Below are 23,431 nucleotides of genomic sequence, written 5' to 3' on the forward strand. Positions count from 1 at the left end.
TGCAAAAGGAAGCTATTTTATTTTTCTAATAAATGATTACTTGACATAGTCTGCAAAAACCATAAACAGTAGACGTCTGTCTTATCTGAAAGAAAAAAGAAAGAAACAATTATGATTGCGCTGCCTATGCTTTCCCAGTAGCTATAAATGCTGTTGTTCCCCCAATAAATGTTTTACCAGTGTCACAACATATTACGTGAAACACAAGACAAGCTAAAACTAGACACGAAATTGTAAAAACTGATACATCCTGGCATGCTTTCAAAAAACAAATGGCTCCCTAAAATAAAGTGGGAACTGACGCAAAGTTACTTTGATCATTTTTGTTAAAAAAAATAACGTTCATGTTCAGTTTGTCGGAAATTTTCAGACCCCTCAAGGAGGGTCAAATGTTAAGATGATTTGGAATCAAACAAACATTGATTTGGAGTGAATCAACACGTGAACTACTTTTTTTAACGAACTTAAAATTGCTCTGACATTACATCACAGCAATTTTTATTTTGCAATGATCATAACCGTTGGCAGTATTTTCTGTTAATCTTTAATTGAATGTACTTTTCCAAAAGAAATCTCCTCCATCGGCAAAGTGCTTATGCGCGGTGTGTAACCAGAGACAGTAGAGAAATCATTCCCAGACCATCTCTAGTGTAACTTCAGGAAGAGAAGAACCAATAGCCTACAGCTGAATCAAGTACAGCATTGCCAAAGGAGAAGCAGGCAAGACCTTGAACGTTTATTTATTTAAATACTGAGTTTTTACGATCGACAACAAATCACAGCCATTCTCAACGCTTTTTGTGTTATATGGGTTTTGTAATCAGCGTGAGTCATTTCACATGGAGGGCAATGAAGTGACAATGGTGTAACTGATAAGGTAGAGATACTAAAACACAGCGAAAATACAGTTTAGAGGCTTGGAGGCTTTTCAGTTGTAATTCGAGTAACACTTCAACTACAGCAGACCATACAGTATAAACGCATACTATATTTACTGTCTTGTTCTACACAGGGATGTTGTGTGAAAGCGCACTCTGGGGCATGGATCACCATGAAGACTTGGCGAGAGAACTCACTCCTCCTCACGCGTCCCTATCAGAGCCAACATCAGACCGGGGTAGTTTCTACCCTCATCTCTCCAAATGCGCCAACATCGAGGTTGATGGCAGGGAAAATATGGAAAACCATACAGTGAAAAGGGCGGTGAAACAGAGATCGGGTCATCAAGAAAATGGACTGGTCCCAGGAGACCAATTAGTGAGGAATATGGCATCACCCCATTCTACAGAGCGGTTTGGACCAACAGGGAGAGGGAAATCATCAGGAGCCGGACGGACACTGGTACCCTGTCAGACTTCATCTCCAAGCCTCTCGCAGAGTCGCACGAAAAACCATGTAGTGTAAAGCTTGCCTCTTCATTCTCCATGGACATATTTAACAGTGGCTTATGGAACAATGTTATTTATTTTGTATGTCATTTCACTATCCTTCACAACCTATGCTTTTTCGTTGACACGGTTGCCAGTTGTACGGTGTTTCCTCCGAAACAATGGTGGGGCTGGCTTCCGGCGAGCAGTGTGTCAAGTAGCAGTGTGGCTTGTCAGTGTCGTGTTTCGGAGGACGCGTGACTTTCGACCTTCGCCTCTCTGGAGTCGGTACGGGAGTTGTAGCGATGCGACAAGACTGTAACTACCAATTGGATATCACGAAAATGTGGAGAAAAAGGTGTAAAAAGTACAAACAAAAATGACAATAACACTGTGCTTGATATCCTGTTCAACCCTTCCTGTGAATTAAATAGCATTACAGGCCTATTGCTTATTGCATTTGTTTGATTGAAGAATGTTCATGTATTGACTAAATGTGCAGTGTTTATACATTGTTCTTTCAACTATTTATTATTCATGGAGAGGAAGCCGGCCTTAACATTCACCATCACTGGAACACTGTAACAGGATGGCATGGAATGAATCCTGTACTCTATTCTGTGTTGATGTTATTAACAAATAGGGATAGAATAGGCCTGCACTTGTTTCTTATCATTATTCCTTTCCTTTTAATGTGGGTCCATTCCAGATAGTGAAGATAGATATTTAGGTCTATGACATATCTATCTAGGTCTATGAAAATACTGTAGATGTTAGTTACCATAAATGACCTCAGATCCAGGTTTATAAGGAAGCACTTACGAGAGTCAAATTTAGTTGTTCATTTTTTTGTTCAGTCATGTTCACCATATTTTGCAAAAATATTCTCTGTTTTATTTAATTTGAAAGTAGCTGTTGACACCAAAAAACAAGTCTCAACTATTCAATGATTACTACCATTCATATGGGCACAACATACAGTGCCTTCAGAAACTATTCATAGCCCTTGACTTATTTCACATTTTGTTGTATTTCTATTTATTAGGGATCTCCATTAGCTGCTGAACTTTAAAGGGCCAGCCCTGCTGCCCTGTTCTGAGCCAACTGTCATTTTCCCAAGTCCCTCTTTGTGGCACCTGGCCACACTACTGAACAGTAGTCTAGGTGTGACAAAACTAGGGCATGTGGGCCCTGCCCTGTTGATAGTGTTGTTAAGAAGGCAGAGCAGGGCTTTATTATGGACAGACTTCTCCCCATTTTAGCTACTGTTGTAAACTGTTTTGACCATGACAGTTTACTACAATCCAGGGTTACTCTAAGCAGTTTAGTCACCAACTTGCTCAATTTCCACATTATTCATTACAAGACATAGTTGAGGTTTAGGGTGTAGTAAATGATTTGTCCCAAATACAATGCTTTTAGTTTTAGAAATATTTAGGACTAGCTTATTCCTTGTTACCCATTCCAAAACTAACTGCAGCTCTTTGTTAAGTGTTGCAGTCATTTCAGTTGCTGTAGTAGCTGACGTGTATAGTGTTGAGTCATCCGCATACATAGACACATGCCTTACTCAAAGCCAGTGGCATGTCGTTAGTAAAGATTGAAAAAAGCAAGGGGCCTAAACAGCTACCCTGTGGAATTCATGATTCTACCTGGATTATGCTTGAGAGGCTTCCATTAAAAAACACCATCTGTGTTCTGTTAGACAAGTAACTTTTTATCCACATTATAGCAGGGGCTGTAAAGCCATAACACATACGCTTTTCCAGCAGCAGACTCAAAGCTGCACTGAAGTCTAACAAGACAGCCCCCACAATCATTTTATCATCAATTTCTCTCAGCCAATCATCAGTCATTTGTGTATGTGCTGTGCTTGTTGAGTGTCCTTCCCTATAAGCATGCTGAAAGTCTGTTGCCTGAATTCAAAATTGATTACATTTAAAAAAAAATCCTCACCCATCTACACACAAAACCCCATAATGACAAAGTGAAAACATGTTTTTAGAAATTCTTGAAAATGTGTTGAAAATTAAGTATAGAAATATCTAATTCACGTAAGTATTCACACCTGAGTCACCTTTGGCAGTGATTACAACTGTGAGTCTTTCTGGGTAAGTGTCTAATAGCTTTGCACACCTGGATTGTACAGTATTAGCCCATTATTATTATTTTTTAATTTTCAAGCTCTGTCAAGTTGGTTGTTGATCATTGTTACACAGCCATCTACAAACATAATGCTTTCTATTCAAGACATAAAGTTAATGTATTTGCCACATTTTTTGCAGTTGTACTTTTTTGCCTTATTGCAAACAGGATGCATGTTTTGGAATATTTGTATTCTGTAATGGCTTCCATCTTTTCATTCTATCATTTGGGTTAGTAGTGTAGAGTAACTACAAAGTTGTTGATCCATTCTCAGTTTTCTCCTATCACTGCCATTAAACTCTGTAACTATTTTAATGTCACCATTAGCCTCATAGTTAGATCCCTGAGAGATGTCTATCCTTCCTGGCAACTGAGTTAGAAAGTATATTTGCAGTGACTGGGTGTATTGATACAGCATCCAAAGTGTAATTAATAACTTCACCATACTCAAAGGGAAATTCTGTCTGCTTTTTTTTTTTTTACCATCTACCAATAGGTCAAATCAAATCCAATCAAGCTTTATTTATACAGCACATTTTAGACATACAATGCAATGTGCTTCTCTGGCAGGCTATTCCAGAGGCTGGGGGAATAATAACTAAAGGCTGACTAAAGACTTACTGGGTAAATAACTTAAAAGCATGTCTGACATGTGCACAATGTGCACCATGGTGCACAACCATGGATTGATTTAAAAACCAATGGAAGAATCTTAAAATGTATTCTAAAACTCACAGGCAGCCAGTGCAGAGACCTTAAAACTGGTGTCATGTGTTCTCTCCGCCTGGTCTTTGTCAGTACCCATGCTGTAGCATTCTGTATGTTTTGCAGTTGACCAATGGCTTTTTTGGGTATACCAGACAGGAGAGCATTACAGTAGTCAAGCCTGCTTGTAATAAAAGCATGGATGAATCTCTCTGGATCAGCCTAAGAGAGAAATGGACACACCTTGGCAATGTTCCTCAGATGGTAAAAAATGAATTTTGATCACATTCCAAATGTGTGATGAGAAATTTAGTTCAGAATCTAAAATAACACCTAGGTTTTTTACCTGGTGTTTAATCTTTATTGCCCATGAATTCAAATGTGCGGCTAGATTCTCTCTTTGTGCTTTGGCTCCAACAATAAGTACCTTGATCTTATGATGATTTAGCTGGAGGAAGTTGTGAGCCATCCAAGTATTTAAATCACTAATACAGTCTAATAATTTATCCTTGGAGCTAAAGTTGTGTATCGTCTGTGTAGCAGTGGAAATCAATGCTGAGCTTTCTGATAACGCTGCCAAGGGGTAACATATATACATTGAACAGTACCGGTGTTACAATCGCCTGGAGTGGTGGGTGCAGAGTCAATTGCAGAGAGCAGAGGATACTGGGGAAAACCGTCTTTATTGGGATTCCCACACGAATGCCCAAAACCATAGGCGATAAACAGACAGAAAAATAGTCCGACCCAACACAGGGCACAAACAGGACGGAAGGACCGACCGACCATGACTAACAGAAAATAATCCTGCACGAACATAGGCGGGCCTAAAAGGCTAAAATAGACATAAATCAGGAAACAAAATAAGGGACAGGTGCAACGAATAAGACCAAACGAACAGAAAAGGAAAAAGGGATCTGTGGCGGCTAGTAGACCGGTGACGACGACTGCCTAGCGCCGCCTGAACAGGCAGGGGAGCCACATTCGGTGGGAGTCGTGACAACTGGACCCAAAATTGAACCATGTGGAAAGCACATGTGATGTGTATTTTCTTTGAGTTATGTTACAAGAAACACTTGACTGGTTAAATAGGTCCTAAAACAATTTAGAACTGGACCGGAGAAGCCAACCCACCTCTCTAGTCTTTCCAGAAGGACATCATGGTCAACAGTGTCAAATGCAGCACCTTAATCTAAGAGTACAAGGACAGAAAGTTGTTTGGCATCTGTGTTGGCTCTAAGATCATTTACCACTTTAACTAAGACTGTCTCTGTGCTGTGGTGGGCATAAAAAAGCAGAATAGAATTTTTCAAAAATACAAACTTCTAATCAGGTCTTGCATGACTGATACCGAGCCTAATGTTATCTAATCTTACCTCTGAAATACACTGCAAACTCATTACATTTAGATGTGGAGGAAAGTTCAAATAGGTTTGCAGGGGTAGGATTCATCAGGCCATTATTGGTCGAGACTCAAATTATTCTGATTAATAGTGATGAAGTTCAACAAATGACCTCGGTTGGCATTTATAATTGCCTTGTTATATATGCCAAGTTGCTCTCTCAGAATATCATATTGGACCTGCAACTTTTGTTTCAAATATTTTTTATTAAACACACACAAGAATGGTGTATAGGTATACAAGACAGGTATATAATTCTTATTTAAACATAAAAGAACATACCGGAACAACAAGACCCAGAGTTCTGGGTGCAAAACAAATAATACAAAACACGACATACAAAACAAGGACATATAGAAAGAAAGAGGGTAGATGTCCCGCCCCCCACCAGAGATAATTCATCTCTTTCCTGTGCTATCGAGGGTGTTTAAAAATGTTTGTAATCCTCACTCAGTTCCTCAGATCTCTTAAAACAAAGGTCGTTAAAACCTACCTGAGTGACAATGGTGTCAATATTGGAGTAGTTGGCCAGAACCGTGGGCAGGAGGGAGTTGATGCCATGGACACAGGCTCCTGGGTGACAGTGGAACTTAGTCTGTCCACAGATCTTCTCTGATAGAGGAAGATGCAGGTGCCCTTCTTTGCGAGACATCAGAAAACTTCCCTGGTCTTTGTGGTTGAATCTGTGTTAAAAATGCAATGCTTGACTGAGGGACCTTACAGATAATTGTATGTTTTATTTAACTAGGCAAGTCAGCTAAGAACAAATTCTTATTTACAATGATGGCCTACACCGACCTAACCCGGACGACGCACCCGGACGACGCGGGGCCAATTGTGCACCGCCCTATGGGACTCCCAATCAAGGCCGGTTGTGATACAGCCTGGATTCGAACCAGGATGTCTGTAGTGACACTTCTAGCACTGAGATGCAGTGTCTTAAAAATAATGTTAAACAATATTGTTACACACAGAGTAAGTCCATCCAAGTTATTATGTGACGTGTTAAGCACATTTTTATTCATGAAATTATTTAGACTTGTCATAACAAAGATGTTGAATACTTATTGACTCAAGACATTTCAGCTTTTAAATTGTATTAATTTGTAAAAATGTCTAAAAACATAATTCCACGTGGACATTATTGGGTATTGTGTGCTAGTATGCCAGTGAAACAACATCTCAATTTAATACATTTTAAATTCAGGCTGTAACACAACATAATTTGGGAGAAGTCAAGTGGTGTGAATACTTTCTGAAGGCACCTTTTTGACAAACTAAATGTGAGGTGAACTATTACTTTAATTGTAAAACGTTACCTTAATGGGCTTGTTCGACATTGGCGCCGACAGTGCAGGCGACTGCCGACTGACTGATCTACAAGGAACTTTACATCGTAAATAATTGCTCATTATTATTTGTCGATCAGTCAGCAAGTCACCCATGATACATGACGGGTTTGATCCTCTCGAACACGGCCTCCGTCAGCTGCGCTTACCACGGACTGGCTGGGAAAACTGTGCTAGACTACAGTAGAGGGGGGGGGTTGATGGTGACGCAGGAAAAACACCCAAGTGCAGACAAAAAAAAAAAGCAAGGAAGAGAGATCATATTAGCAGATCTGGATGTATGCATGAAAATATTATGTAACACACGTTGACACTTAGCGAAACCCAGAATAGAACGATTCATAGACAGGACAAGTCAACTCAAGGAAGTTCCATCAAATTTTGGGGTAAGTAACATTGGGAAGCTAGCAACAATGGTGCTAACTGGCTAGTATAGCTAGATAACATTTCTGAGTAATCATTAACAATGAAACGTTATAGCTGTCTAGCTTCAAGGTGTAACGTTACACATATGCTTTTCATTAGATACAGAGGAGAGAGTAATAGCAAGCAAGGTATCTGACATCGACAGAATGAATGCTGAAATGCCGGTTTGTTTCTGTATGTAACGTTGGCTAGTTAAGTTAGCTGTTATTTTTGGCTGTGGCAAAATGGCTGACGTTTCCCATACCAACCTGTTAATTGTTTGGATTTTGAAATATAACGGTTTCCACATAGCTAGTTCAAGGTCAGTCTCAACCAGACAAGATGTTGGCTAACTTCTTGGACTAGTGGTGTTGACAGATATGGGCTGGTGTTTGATCAACAACCTACCAATGCACACAGACTGTTGATTGTTGTGGCAGCGCCATTAGCTAACGTTAACTAGCATGTTAGCGCTACTACCGATGTTGAGTAAGGAGAAGGCCCTTGCAATGCTTGTCAGTAGCTAGCTAACTAACGTTACGGGCCTTGATAACGTAATGCATTAGTTATCGTCCAGACTCCTGTTGCATGAAGTTATTTTTCACATCAGTTAACCGTGTTCCAGGCAGTGTTTGCAGGCTGGTTATTTTCGCATTGTTTGAAATATTTGGCTAATGCTACGCAATCTAGCAAGTGTAGTTAGCTACTGGCTAGTTAGCGGTCTCTCATATCTAGAATACACCATATAATGTAACAGCGACACTTATTGAGATTGCGTTGTTTGCTGTAACTAAATCAAGTTTTCCTTATACTCCATAACCCCAAGTAACTTGATTTAATTAGCTGTACAATGTTACTCAATGACGTGTCCTCATAGAAAGAGATTCTGGTGAGGAAAGCGGATCGTGATAAGAATGATTAGCAAGCCAAGGACCAAGTACATTTTTATTCACACACATCATGCAAGCAACCTTCTCATTTGTCGTAACATAATGTTTTCCGTTGTGCCAAGCTCCTTGTAAACCAACGGCTGTCACAAGAAATGTCCAAATATCTTGACATGCCTGTCTGCATCAAACTGTCTCCAGAACAGAAACTGAAGGTGGAGCCAAGGGTAGTCTTGAAAATCCGACCCTAGTTGCCTCTGCCTAGTGTCGGTTTTTGAGGCTAGCCAAGGAGGGGGCTGGCATTGGATCTATTGACAAAGATTAGATTTGTTATTTGCAAGCAAGGTATTGTCAATAAAAGCAATTGTTGCCGATTTTGAGGCCTGGTAATATGCTTACTTTGTGCATTTCCGGATACAAACGCAGAACTTTCAGGTGAACTTTCCTCAGTCATGACCTAGCTATGCTCACTTCAAGTTTTACTCAAGTCAGCAAAACTAAGCCTTGACCATGATGACCTGAATAGTTGTCGTATACTAGCTGTGTATACACACTGCCATGGCAGCTGTGCCCCCCAGAAGTTCTAATTTGAGTTTTAACCCTAAACTTGCACCACTAATTCAGTTATTCAACTAATCATAACACCTTTGACTAATTAAATCAGGTGTGACGTTTATGGTTAGAACACACATGTGGAACGTCTGGGGGTGCTGAGGAGAGGGTTGGGGAAACCCTGGTTTATGGCCCGGTCAGGTGCTTTCTCAAGACTCAAGGTTTCTTTTCATCTGATTGGTTCCTCAACCGTTCTTGCTCCTTGGGTCATTGATTCCGATTGGCTTGTCAACTTTCATTCACACTGTAGCTGTCAGCTGTAGCCTACTCCTGCCGGCTTGCCTGATGATGCTTGAGGTAGAAGTCGGCCCAAACCACAGATCTAGGATCAGATTCCCCTTCCCTAATACTAACCTCTTCCATTAGATGGAAGCGGATACATCTGAAGACAGGAAACTGAAGACAGCCAATAATAAACCTGTAAACTGAGCCCAGAGGATCGTAACTCAGCTGGAGACTGTCTTAATGTGTCTCAAGACTTCCAGTGTCTCACAACTAGACACACAGACCTTTCCTACCCAGAAACCCTATCCCCTAATCTTAATGTTCCCTCATAGGCACTTGAGTGGATTGAAGGAGCCTGAGGCCCTAAACCTATCTCTTCCATCCTGACTCATAGTGATTTAAGATGTTTTGCGTTGTCACTCTGCTGTTGTGTAAGGTCAATATTCTACACAGACTCTCTCCAGTCCTCCAGTACCCCCCAACATCACACATTTGTCTTATAGGCCTGGGAAAAAAAACTGATTCAACTCATTGAGGGCTTGATGATTAGTTGACAAGTTGATTCAGGTGTGTTTGTCTGGGGCTCCAACAAAAATGTGTGCTGTTGGGGCTACTGGAGGACTGGAGTTGGGAAACATTTACAGAACTGGGACACATTGTTGGACTACCACAACTTTATGTCAGTGGCACTGGCAGCCAAGCATAGATGGCCTGATTTCAATCCAATATGCTATTATTAATAATTTTGGGCAATTGTTAAGAATACATTGTTTGTTAGTAAGCGCACAATGGCTTGTTCTCCTTGTTCAATTGTTCTTGTTTTGTTATTGTATTAGGCTTGGCTAATATAGCCAGGTGATATCTTGAAACCTCAATATCCCATGCATGTTTTGCTGTAGTGAGACGTGTGTAACCTAGGGGCTGCAGTTAGTTGGGGTTGGGGTAGGGTTAGGCTAGGGTCATGCTCTGTGTGACCAATCAACAGTTTGTCAGTAGCTGTATACTGTCTTGCACAGTCTAGATATCTCTGAACCAGTTCGACAGAGACTATTAATAGGCCAGTGTGGTGCATGGTTGATAGTCCTGTGCTGTCTGCAACTGGAAATAGGAGAGTTGATGGCAGTGGGGGGGGCTTCTGTCTGTTGGTATTTGGGCTAGTGTGTATGTATGTAATAATTCCACCCCGTTGCCAAGCATGCGTAAATAGCATTTTAATGTCTAGACCCAGATTGTGGCAGAGTGAGAGTCATTTGAATTGGTCTCGCTTAGTTGAAGAGTCCTGTCTTGCAAACATACTGTGGAATCATGGCCTTTGGATGTTGTTTCGCAGCTATTTTTACACCTCGAGTGGTCTGAAGTTGTCCATGTGATGTTCACTACATTTTACACCGATTAGCTGAAATGCACATGCCTCAGTCCCAAATGCATGGGGAAAAATGGGGCATCAACCATTCTAAATCTCTCTCTCCTGTCTCTGTCCCACAGCTTCTGCGATGGTTTCTGCAACCCTCCCTGAGCCTCAGCAGCCGGAGCGTTCCCTCTCAGCCGGCCTCTGGTTCTCCTTTCCTACCCAGGCAGTGATTCCCCCCCAGGCCAGGGCCTCCTAAAGCGGACAAGACTGCCAAGATCTGCCCTGTGTCGATCATGACGGTCACCACACGTGGCTCCCCCGTGGGGGGAAATGATAGCCAGGGCCAGGCACCCGCTGATTCTCAGAGCCAGCCCCCACCCACACAGGCCCAGGTGAGTGTCGGGGTGACGTGTGTCTATCTATGCATAGTTCCCCAATTATCAGTGAACAAGGTTACCCGCATGTCAACTGTATGTCTGCGTGAAGTTGACTGACTAATATGGAGCGATCTGCAATACCATATGCTTTAGTACTTACTTACTTAGGCCCATCGCCCCATGAGGAGCATAGGACAGTAGTAGGCGTTCATCTTTAGTATGAAACGGCATGAGTCGTGTTGAGGCCACAGCTGGATGTTCTCCAATGAGAGAAGCTCTTTGTAATTTAAGAGTTTCTGAGCTGTGGACAGGATCACTGATGTAAGCCTAATTACTGTCACATAATTGAATAAGCTTTATTTATAATCTAATTTAGTCCCTCATGCTCTATGAATTGTGTTTGTTTGACTTTGTGCTTCCTGTGAAGTTCCAAGGCTTAATTACCTACCTTCCTCACTGTGTGTGTGTGTGTTCCCGACTAGCGTTTACCTCTTTTAATCAGTGTCTGTAGTATGCTTGCTATTAATGTGTGTGCGCGTTGCAGGCGGTGTCCCCAAACCCGTCGACCACGGAGCCGTCTCCTGTGAGCCCACCGGCGGCGGAGGAGGAGCAGGGCCAAGGAGACTCTGCCCCTGCTCTGGAGGAGGAGGAGCCTGCCTTCCCTCACACTGACCTGGCCAAGCTGGACGACATGATCAACAGGCCCCGATGGGTAGTCCCAGTCCTGCCAAAGGGGGGAATTAGAAGTTCTACTTGAAGCTGCTATAGACTTATGTAAAAAAGGTGTGTCCATCATCGTATACAATATACATCCATATAGGACATCTTTTTCATTTGTCTTCTATTGATCTCTCTTTGTTTTCTGCCTTTAATCGTTGCCTCTTTTTGTAGGGCTTGATGTGAAGTGTGAGGCGTGCCAGAGGTTTTTCAGGGACGGCCTGACCATCTCCTTCACTAAGATCCTCACAGACGAGGCTGTCAGTGGGTGGAAGTTTGAGATCCATGTAAGTGTGTGTGTGTGTGTGTGCGTGTGCGTGTGCGTGTGCGCGCATTAGCACTTCCTGTTTGAACTACAGCTGATTGTCCTTCCCTCCACAGAGGTGTATCATCACCAACACACACCGGCTGGTGGAGCTGTGTGTGACCAAGCTTCCTCAGGACTGGTTCCCCTTACTGGAGCTACTGGCCACAGCCACCAACCCCCACTGCAAGTTCCACATCTACAACGGCACGCGGCCCTCTGAGACCATCCCCGCCGGGGCCACGCTGGCCGACGACGAGCTCTTCGCCCGCCCACCTGACCCTCGCTCACCCAAGGTAGGCCCCAACTCACCCTCGCTCACTCAGGATTCCTTACTTGATACAGTATGTCCAAGTTTTCAACATGAATAAAGCTGTCGTCAGTGATTAGCCATTCATTGTTTTCTCTCCATCTCTCCCTCTCTCAGGGATGGTTGGTGGACCTGATTAATAAGTTTGGCACGCTGAACGGGTTTCAGACTCTACACGACCGCTTCATGAGCGGACAGGCTCTCAATGTACAGATCATCGCTGCCCTCATCAAGTATGTTAGATCAGATGGACCAATGTAAGGGACTTGTAAGGGATGTGTGCGTGTCCTAACCCGTGTATGTCTTCCCTCCAGGCCGTTCGGCCAGTGCTATGAGTTCCTGACCTTGCACACAGTGAAGAAGTACTTCCTGCCAGTGATCGAGATGGTTCCTCAGTTCCTGGAGAATCTGACGGACGAGGAGCTGAAGAAGGAGGCCAAGAACGAGGCCAAGAACGATGCCCTGTCCATGATCATCAAGTCCCTGAAGAACCTGGCCTCCAGGGTGCCCGGTCAGGAGGAGACCGTCAAGAACTTGGAGATATTTAGGTTGAAAATGATCCTTAGGTGAGATTCCTTCAGTTGTTTTCTTTTTAGGTTGTTATTGTATAGAATTAAAACTGTCACATTGGGGTTTGAGCACCTCGTATGATGAGTGTTTTGGACAGTCAACTGCTGTTTTATTATTAAGGGAAAACTCCACCCAAAAACTATATTTTGGTATTTCTTTCATTAGTCCATTGTTCACATAGTCCCAAACTTGTTTGCTAACATGCACATTTTTTTTCAAGATGTATAACTTTCAAAATACAGCTGGTATTTTTCTGACATGCAAAACATTTTGGGACTCTGTCAACAATGGACTAATGAAACAAATACCAAAAGATAGCTTTTGGGTGGAATTTTTATTTTCGATAAGATGGTTAGGCTTTTAATTTGTTGATTGGTCCCCAGGTTATTGCAGATTTCCTCATTCAACGGCAAGATGAATGCCCTGAACGAGGTCAACAAGGTCATCTCCAGTGTGTCCTACTACACGCATCGGCATGGCAACCCCGAGGAGGAGGAGTGGCTGACTGCAGAACGCATGGCGGTGAGTCACCTAGCCCCTAACAGTTACTCCTTATGAATGATAATGGACTGGATTTGTATAGCGCTTTTAAATTGCTCATCAGAGTTTAATAGTCAATTCCAGTTCAATTCCCATCAGTCGAATTGGACATGGAATTTCTCCACAGGAATGCAAATCTATGCCTGACGTTTGTCTTTCTCTCCCTTTCTCTCAGGAGTGGATCCAGCAGAACCACATCCTGTCCATCGTGCTGAGGGACAGTCTCCACCAGCCTCAGTACGTAGAGAAACTAGAGAAGATACTCCGCTTCGTCATCAAGGAGAAAGCCCTCACCATGCAGGACCTGGACAACATCTGGGCAGCGCAGGTACTGAATTAAACGTGTCATGGGAAAATGGGTCTCAGCAATATGGGGATTTGGGAATTTTAATGTACTTCCTATTCATTGAACCTATACAGGTTATTCTCATTTGTGAAAAATATATTTTTTGCTAGAGAGACCTTTTCCTTTATGGGTAGGGGAAGGGGTTGTTTTTAGAACCATGCCTAAGTGTCTTCTGTGTCTGTTTCTATGTCAGGCTGGTAAGCACGAAGCCATAGTGAAGAATGTCCATGACCTTCTGGCCAAACTGGCCTGGGACTTCTCTCCAGAGCAGCTCGACCATCTCTTTGATTGCTTCAAGGAGAGTTGGACGAATGCGAGTAAGAAGCAGCGTGAGAAGCTGCTGGAGCTGATCCGTCGTCTGGCGGAGGACGATAAGGATGGAGTGATGGCCCACAAGGTGCTCAACCTGCTGTGGAACCTGGCTCACAGTGACGACGTCCCCGTGGACATAATGGACCAGGCCCTCAGCGCACACATCAAGATACTGGACTACAGCTGCTCTCAGGTAAAACTACTGTTACTGCTACTGGGTTGTAATTCATTAGGCACCAAATGGAAAAAAAACAGACTGAAACTGGGACACTCTACCTAAGCTTGTCAAATGAGAATATCTTGTTTTTTTGTTTTCTGTTGCAAAATGTTTTGCTACGATGTTCCCTAATGACTAGGACCCTGCTCTGTGCTTCTGTGTTCCAACAGGACAGAGACACCCAGAAGATCCAGTGGATAGACCGCTTCATCGAGGAGCTGCGCACCAACGACAAGTGGGTCATACCAGCCCTGAAGCAGATCAGAGAGATCTGCAGCCTGTTTGGGGAAGCTCCTCAGAACCTCAGGTAACGAAACACACTCTCCACCTCCCTGTCTCTCTCCATTTCTCTCTCGCTCTCTCATCTCCTTTTCCCATTGAGTCATAGCTTGTGATGAAATATTACACGTCTCTCCTTCCCTTTCCTCTTCCCCATACAGTCAGACCCAGAGGAGTCCTCATGTGTTCTATCGTCATGACCTGATCAACCAGCTGCAGCACAACCATGCCCTGGTCACTCTGGTGGCTGAGAACCTGTCTGCCTACATGGAAACCATGAGACCGTTCTCCAAAGCTGAACATGCAGACTTTGACCCTCAGACGGTCAGAGTGGGAAGTCGCTACAGTCATGTTCAGGAGGTCCAGGAGAGGCTCAACTTCCTGAGGTAAGACAGGCGGCTGTCTACAGGTATCTCAGGATGAAAACAATGACCATTGACTGCTTTTCTGGGCGGCGAGGCATTTCTCAGTCTGTGGGAATGAAAGTCGTCTGTTAGTGTCGTCTGTTAGTGTCTAACTGCTTTGAACCATCTTGTTCTCCAGGTTCCTGTTGAAGGACGGACAGTTGTGGCTATGTGCTCCTCAGGCCAAGCAGATCTGGAGGTGTCTGGCTGAGAGCGCTGTCTTCCTGTGTGACCGGGAGGCGTGCTTCAAATGGTACGTACACATTTGTTTAGACCAGCCTTGTATATTATATTAAATATGATTTCCCTTTTGAATTATTCCAGGTTAGTTCAACTCAAATGTTATTGGTAGCACTTCACTTAAATTGTTATAAGCAAGTATGAGCCTTTATAATGTCTTTATACTGTCTATTCCAACTCTAGGTACTCTAAGCTAATGGGAGATGAGCCAGACCTGGACCCGGACATCAACAAGGACTTCTTTGAGAACAATGTTCTGCAGCTGGACCCGTCCCTGCTCACGGAGAACGGCATGAAGTGCTTTGAGAGGTTCTTCAAGGCTGTCAACTGCCGCGAGGGCAAACTGGTGGCCAAACGCAGGGCCTACATGATGGATGACCTGGAGCTCATAGGACTGGACTACCTCTGGAGGGTGAGTGTTAAACAGCTTATCAATGTTCTAAAGCTTTCTGAACATACTGTAAAACCTGGAGCTCATAGGACTGGACTACCTTGGGAGGCATTTGACTTAAAGTCCTCTTATCACTGTTATAAGCTTTTATAGACAACAGTCTGGTTCCTGGATTAACCCTGGAGGAGGATAGTGAGCAAAACAGCTTTGCATTGTTCTACCAGGTGGTGATCCAGGGTACTGATGACATCGCCAGCCGAGCCATCGACCTGCTGAAGGAGATCTACACCAACCTGGGGCCCAAGCTGCAGGTCAACCAGGTGGAGATCCACGAGGACTTCATCCAGTTGTGTTTTGACCGTCTGAAGGCGTCGTACGACACGCTGTGTGTCCTGGATGGGGACAAGGACAGCATCAACTGTGCCCGGCAGGAGGCCATCCGCATGGTTCGCGTGCTCACCGTGCTCAAGGAGTACATCAACGAATGTGACAGCGACTACCACGAGGAGAGGTCCATACTGCCCATGTCCAGGTAGGAGAGAGAAACACACACACACAGACTCACACCAACACACACTTGTGAAAGCGAGGTCTAACTTAGTTTGTCAGAGTCTCAGTGCCAACATTTTGACAGACCGATCCCTCTTTCTTTCTCTCAGGGCGTTCCGGGGGAAGCACATCACGTTGATCGTGCGTTTCCCTAACCAGGGTCGTCAGGTGGATGACCTGGACATCTGGTCTCACACCAATGACACCATCGGTTCGGTGCGCCGTGGCATCCTCACACGCATTAAGGCCAACGCCACGCACACCAAGATAGAGCTCTTCATTGGCGGGGAGGTTGTCGACCCGGCGGATGACAGGAAGCTGATTGGACAGCTGAACCTCAAGGACAAAGCAGTGAGCTAGTCATTTCGTAATCAATGGCCCATGCACTGGTTTTGAATTAGGGCTTAGTTTCCGATGTGTTTAAATACAATTTTACTCTCTCCTGGAATCACTAATCTACTGGGATTAGATGATGAAAGCACAGTGTATCTGTTAGCGTTTGGTTCAAATTGGTATATTTTGTGTGTGTGTATGAAGTTGATCACAGCCAAGCTGACCCAGGTGAGTGCCACCGTGCCCTCCAGTCCTGACAGCTCCTCAGACTCCTCCACTGCCTCGCCCAGTAACCACGGCAACCACTTCAGCGAAGGACCCAACCCAGAGGTGGAGGGCTGCCTGCCTGGAGTGGTAAGACACACACACACACACACCTTTCCTCACGTGAGAAATGTCAAATGTGTCGTCTTCTCCTGAGTATCATCTTCCTCTCTAGATCATGTCTCTCCACCTGCGCTACATCTCGTTCCTGTGGCAGGTAGCAGACCTGGGTTGTACCCTCAACATGCCTCTGCTGCGAGATGGAGCCAGGCTCCTCATGAAGCTTATGCCTCCAGGTACACTGTCTTTCTCTCTCACGCTCTCATTCTTTCTCATTATAGCTTGCTGTCCTTCTGTGGCCCCAAAACAGCATCTCTCATCCTTCCTCTGCGTCTCTCTCTCTCTCGCTCTCTCTCTTACTGTGGTTTGAAATGATTCGTCCTGACTGACTGATGTTCTGGTTGAGCTGTGTGTAGACAACGGTACCGTGGAGAACCTGCGTGCTATCTGTCTGGATCATGCCAAGCTGGGAGAGAACAGCCTGAGCCCCACACTGGACTCCCGCTTCTTTGGCCCCTCGCCCTCACAAGTCCTCTACCTCACTGAGGTTGGTAACACACACCACTGTGTGTGTGGTGGTTTACGTGATCGATTCATTACCCCTTACACTCTTCACATCCTCCTGCCACGTTTGATTGATTGGATTGATTCCCCAGGTTGTGTATGCGTTGCTGATGCCGGCCAGCGGAACCCTCGGTGAGGACGCCAGCGACTTCCAGTACAACTTCCTGAAGAGCGGCGGCCTCCCGCTCGTATTGAGCATGCTCACCAGGAACAACTTCCTGCCGTCGGCCGACATGGAGACGCGGCGGGGGGCGTACCTCAATGCCCTCAAGATCGCCAAGCTGCTGCTGACCGCCGTGGGGTTCGGACACGTCAAAGCTGTGGCCGAGGCCTGCCAGCCCGTAGTGGAGGGGACCAGCCCCGCATCACCAGTAAATAACTCTATTGTATTGCTGTTAAATTACCTCTGTAAATACGGGGAAAACCTCGTAGTACTACAGCTTAGACGAGTGCAGAACAATGAGAGTAACAGGACCCTTGTTACCAGACCCCGAATGGACAGACCATGATCACCTCAAACATAACTTCTTTAATCCACTGTCTTCTGTTTTTGTTCCTCTCCAGATCAACCAGGTGACCCACGACCAGGCCCTGGTCCTCCAGAGTGCTCTACAGAATATCCCGAACCCCGCCTCTGAGTGCATGCTCCGCAACGTGGCCATACGACTGGCCCAACAGATCTCTGACGAGGTGAGACGAGTGCTTACACATGCATTCAACCGGGTAACAACGGCCAGTCAAAAAGAGTACGACCGTAAACGTCTGGTCACTTTTTTTGGCAGTCTCTGCCCCCGAACGCCCAGAACTTCTTCCAAGCATCCAAGTACATCCCAGACCTCTGTGTGATCCGGGCGGTGCAGAAGATTGTGTGGGCTTCAGGCTGTGGCACGGTACAGCTGGTCTTCAGCTCTAATGAAGAGATCAGTCAGATCTATGAGAAGGTAAAACCCTATCTAAACTGAGATGGTGTGTGCTTGATTCTTAAGGTGTGTATCGCAGACTTCTAGGGGTTTGTATGGAGAGTTTCTGTGTCTTCTATAAACTCACAGCGGTGTGTGTGTTCATCACCTCTACAGACGAACGCGGGTAAGGAGCCGGACGGGGAGGATGAGATGGTGTGCTGTGAGGCACTGGAGATCATGACCCTGTGTTTTGCCCTGCTGCCCACCGCTCTGGACACTCTCAGTAAGGAGAAGGCCTGGCAGACTTACATCATAGACCTGCTACTGCACTGCCACAGCAAGTATGTCTGCATCTGGCTGTTAATCTATGTCTGTGTTGTGGATCCGTTCATTCAGGGCATTTCCTGGGCACGAAATAATCGTGGACTGAAAAGCATTTTCAATGATGGATTCTCCATTGAGTTTATTATAGGAGTGGGCATAATCTGTGTCGGGGAAACCGCCCCTTGGTGTTCAAACTTAATCTCACAAAAACAAGCCGATATAAAACTGTCATCAGACTATGTTAAAAGCACCTTTTGACGGTGAAAGGAACCTGTTGTCATCTTCCTGTCTGTCCCCAGGTCAGTTCGTCAGATGGCTCAGGAGCAGTTCTTCCTCATGGCCACTAGGTGCTGTATGGGACACAGACCCCTCCTATTCTTCATCACCCTCCTCTTCACTGTTTTAGGGGTGAGTATCCTTCCATCTCTTCACTGTCCCCTACTGACACAATAGTCATTCTTCGGCTTTGGGTAGAAGTTGCCCTTAAGGACAGACCTCGGATCAGTTTACCAGCTCTTAATCCCAGCCTTCATCATTAGAGGAGGAAATGTAACACACTGAAACTCTTCACCTCACTCCATTGGGACCCCTTGTTGTTGTAACACGTATCCTTCCTCTCCTCCAGAGCACGGCGAAGGAGAGGGCGAAGCACGCAGGGGACTACTTTACGCTGCTGAGGCACCTGCTGAACTACGCCTACAACAGCAACATCAACCTGCCCAACGCTGAGGCGCTGCTCAATAACGAGATCGACTGGCTCAAGAAGATCAGGGTATTGGACAAGAGAAGTCTTTTCATTGTTAGAAAATGAAATGCAGTTTAATATGATGTAGTTTAGAGAAGACCTAAGATGGGCTTTCATATCTCATAAATATTACCGCTAAATGGCAGTTTGGTGTTTTTTCCACAGGATGAGGTGAAGCGGACAGGAGAGACTGGGGTGGAGGAGACCATTCTAGAAGGTCACCTGGGGGTCACCAAGGAGCTGCTGGCCTTCCAGACACCAGAAAAGAAGTACTACATTGGCTGTGAGAAGGGCGGGGCCAACCTCATAAAGGTGGGTCATTATGTTGTTTATGAAATCCAGTATGGTTGCCAAATAGTTCACTCAATATAGTCACAGGACAAGCCACCATAAGATGATGCTTTGTCCATTCTGTTAATTCACCCCACTCTTTCTCCAGGAGTTGATAGATGACTTCATCTTCCCGGCGTCTATCGTGTACCTGCAGTACGTGAAGAGTGGGGAGTTCCCTACGGAGCAGGCCATCCCTGTCTGTAGCAGCCCCGCCTCCATCAACGCCGGCTTCGAGTTGCTGGTGGCTCTGCCGGTCGGCTGTGTCCGGAACCTCAAGCAGATCGTTGATACACTCACTGACATGTACTACCTAGGTACACCAACTATACACTCACTGACATGTACTACCTAGGTACACCAACTATACACTCACAGATATGTACTACCTAGGTACACCAACTATACACTCACTGACATGTACTACCTAGGTACACCAACTATACACTCACTGACATGTACTACCTAGGTACACCAACTATACACTCACAGATATGTACTACCTAGGTACACCAACTATACACTCACTGACATGTACTACCTAGGTACACCAACTATACCCTCACTGACATGTACTACCTAGGTACACCAACTATACACTCACAGACATGTACTACCTAGGTACACCAACTATACACTCACAGACATGTACTACCTAGGTACACCAACTATACACTCACAGACATGTACTACCTAGGTACACCAACTATACACTCACAGATATGTACTACCTAGGTACACCAACTATACACTCACAGATATGTACTACCTAGGTACACCAACTATACACTCACAGATATGTACTACCTAGGTACACCAACTATACACTCACAGACATGTACTACCTAGGTACACCAACTATACACTCACAGACATGTACTACCTAGGTACACCAACTATACACTCAGACATGTACTACCTAGGTACACCAACTATACACTCAGACATGTACTACCTAGGTACACCAACTATACACTCAGACATGTACTACCTAGGTACACCAACTATACACTCACAGACATGTACTACCTAGGTACACCAACTATACACTCACAGACATGTACTACCTAGGTACACCAACTATACACTCACAGACATGTACTACCTAGGTACACCAACTATACACTCACAGACATGTACTACCTAGGTACACCAACTATACACTCACAGATATGTACTACCTAGGTACACCAACTATACACTCACAGACATGTACTACCTAGGTACACCAACTATACACTCAGACATGTACTACATAGTCACTTAATCTGTGATCTTAATTCCTAATTATTATTTTTCTCACATATTCCTCTATCTATACTGGTAAATTATACCTCTCCTCAATGAATTATAAATGTTTTTCTGATATTCATTGTTGCGTTGATCATATATGTGGAATGGATAAACGTTAAACAACTCCCTCTCCTTCTCTCCCTGTCTCTCAGGTTGTGAGGCTCTGACAGAGTGGGAATACCTCCCCCCAGTGGGGCCGCGGCCCACCAAAGGCTTTGTGGGGCTGAAGAACGCAGGGGCCACCTGCTACATGAACTCTGTCATCCAGCAGCTCTACATGATCCCACCCATCCGTAACGGTGTCCTGGCCGTGGAGGGCACCGGCACCGACGTGGACGATGAACTGTCCGGGGACGAGAAGCAGGAGAACGAGGTGACCTGACTGACTGGGAATCAATCAAAACTGTATTCACTCTTCAGATTGAATAACTGCAAAATGACTTGCTTAAAGCTACAATCTGAGATGCTTTTTATGGCAGCCCCAGCCCTTGGTATAGAGCGAAGGGACTAGGGAAATGAAATCCCTCATATTACCGAGTGTTTATGGATGTTGTGTAGAGGAACCAAGATGTACATTTTAAATTGAAATAATCCATCCGGTGTATTGTTACTTTCCCTCCTCAGACTAATGCAGACGGAACGGCGCGGGACGAGGTGTTCGCCTACCAACACCAGTTTGACGACAAGCCCTCGCTAAGTAAGTCGGAGGACAGGAAGGAGTACAACATTGGGGTGCTACGCCACCTACAGGTCATCTTTGGTCACCTGGCCTCCTCCCGACTGCAGTACTACGTACCCCGAGGCTTCTGGAAACAGTTCAGGTGAGCTAACGATAGCAGGCTGAGGTAAAACAATGAAATGTCAAGGAATGTAGTGGTGTACAGATTACAAGCTGTTTATTTTGATACCAATTTCACACAAACGGTCTTGGAAGACTAAGAGCTATCTCTATCGATCTCTTTCCTGTAGGTTATGGGGTGAGCCGGTGAATCTGCGAGAGCAGCACGATGCCCTGGAGTTCTTCAATTCTTTAGTGGACAGTCTGGATGAGGCTCTGAAGGCCATGGGCCACTCTTCCATGCTCAGCAAGGTGCTGGGAGGCTCCTTTGCTGACCAGAAAATCTGCCGTGACTGCCCCCACAGGTGAGTTGTTTTCATCCATTTACTAACACTGGCGGAACCGAATGAATGACCACTCATCCTCCAGATATGCAAATATTCTAAAACCTGCATAAACAAAATATGTACATTTTCCCACCAGTGTGGTATTTCCACCAAATGGACTTGTTTTGGAAAAAATCAGTACGTGATGACGTAGTGCACACAATGTACTTTTTCGCATAACCTTTCTAGGCCAGGCGTTCCGCTAGCGGAACCCCTCGACAACATTAGGCTGAAAAGGCACCACGCGAAATTCAAAAATATTTTTTAGAAATATTTAACTTTCACACATTAAGTCCAATACAGCAAATGAAAGATAAACATCTTGTTAATCTACTCATCGTATCCGATTTCAAAAATGTTTTACAGCCAAAGCACAAAATATGATTATGGTAGATCACCGCCAAGTCAAAAAGAAACACTGCCATTTTTCCAGCAAAAGATAGGAGTCAGAAATACAGATAAAATTAATCACTAACCTTTGATGATCTTCATCAGATGACACTCATAGGACATCATGTTACACAATACATGTATGTTTTGTTCGATAATGTGCATATTTATATCCAAAAATCTCAGTTTACATTGGTGCGTTACGTGCAGTAATGTTTTGATTCCAAAACATCTGGTGATTTTGCAGAAATACTCATAATAAACATTGATAAAAGATACAAGTGTTATTCACAGAATTAAAGATAGACTTCTCCTTAATGCAACCTCTGTGTCAGATTTTTTAAAAACTTTACAGAAAAAGCATAATCTGAGAACGATGCTCAGAACCCAATCCAGCCAGAGAAATATCTGCCATTTTGGAGTCAACAGAAGTTAGAAACAAGTCAAACGATGTATGGAATCAATCTTTAGGATGTTTTTAACATAAAACATCAATAATGTTCCAACCGGATAATTCCTATGTCTGAAGAAAAGCCATGGAAAGAGAGCTAACTCTGTCGGTAGCGCGCGTCACGAGCCTGAGACACTCTGCCAGACCACTGACTCAAACAGGTCTCATGAGCCCCTGCTTTGTAGTAAAATCCTCATTCAAGTTTCTAAAGACGGTTGACATCTAGTGGAAGCTGTAGGAAGTGCAACTTGACTCCATAGATACTGTGTATTCTGTAGGCCAAGCTTTGAAAAACGACAAACCTCAGATTACTCCAACCAGGAAGTGGGATTTCTCAGGTTTTCGCCTGCCATATGAGTTCTGTTATACTCATAGACATCATTCAAACAGTTTTAGAAACTTCAGTGTTTTCTATCCTATACTAATAATAATATGCATATATTAGCATCTGGGACAGAGTAGGAGGCAGTTCACTCTGGGCATGCTATTCATCCAAAAGTGAAAATGCTACCTCCTATCCCAAAAGAGAACTTCTCATGTATCGAATACAAATCTGAAGTGCAATGTTTCCATTGGATTTTCCACTTGACCATTAGTTTTGTCACA

General features: G+C 44.4%; 1 long non-coding RNA gene and 1 pseudogene across 1 annotated transcript; one reads left to right on the plus strand and one right to left on the minus strand.

Moving 5' to 3' along the window:
- LOC124007666 lies at positions 1-7,116 on the minus strand. Its single transcript, XR_006833986.1, has 4 exons — positions 6,940-7,116; positions 6,114-6,303; positions 5,352-5,409; positions 1-85 (listed from the first exon to the last, which is right to left on the minus strand). It is a non-coding gene; the product is annotated as an uncharacterized LOC124007666 (long non-coding RNA).
- LOC124007665 overlaps positions 7,115-23,431 on the plus strand; it is a 25,023-nt pseudogene continuing 8,706 nt past the window's right edge.

The sequence above is a fragment of the Oncorhynchus gorbuscha genome, linkage group LG21, assembly GCF_021184085.1.
Source record: "Oncorhynchus gorbuscha isolate QuinsamMale2020 ecotype Even-year linkage group LG21, OgorEven_v1.0, whole genome shotgun sequence".
NCBI classification, from domain to species: domain Eukaryota; kingdom Metazoa; phylum Chordata; class Actinopteri; order Salmoniformes; family Salmonidae; genus Oncorhynchus; species Oncorhynchus gorbuscha.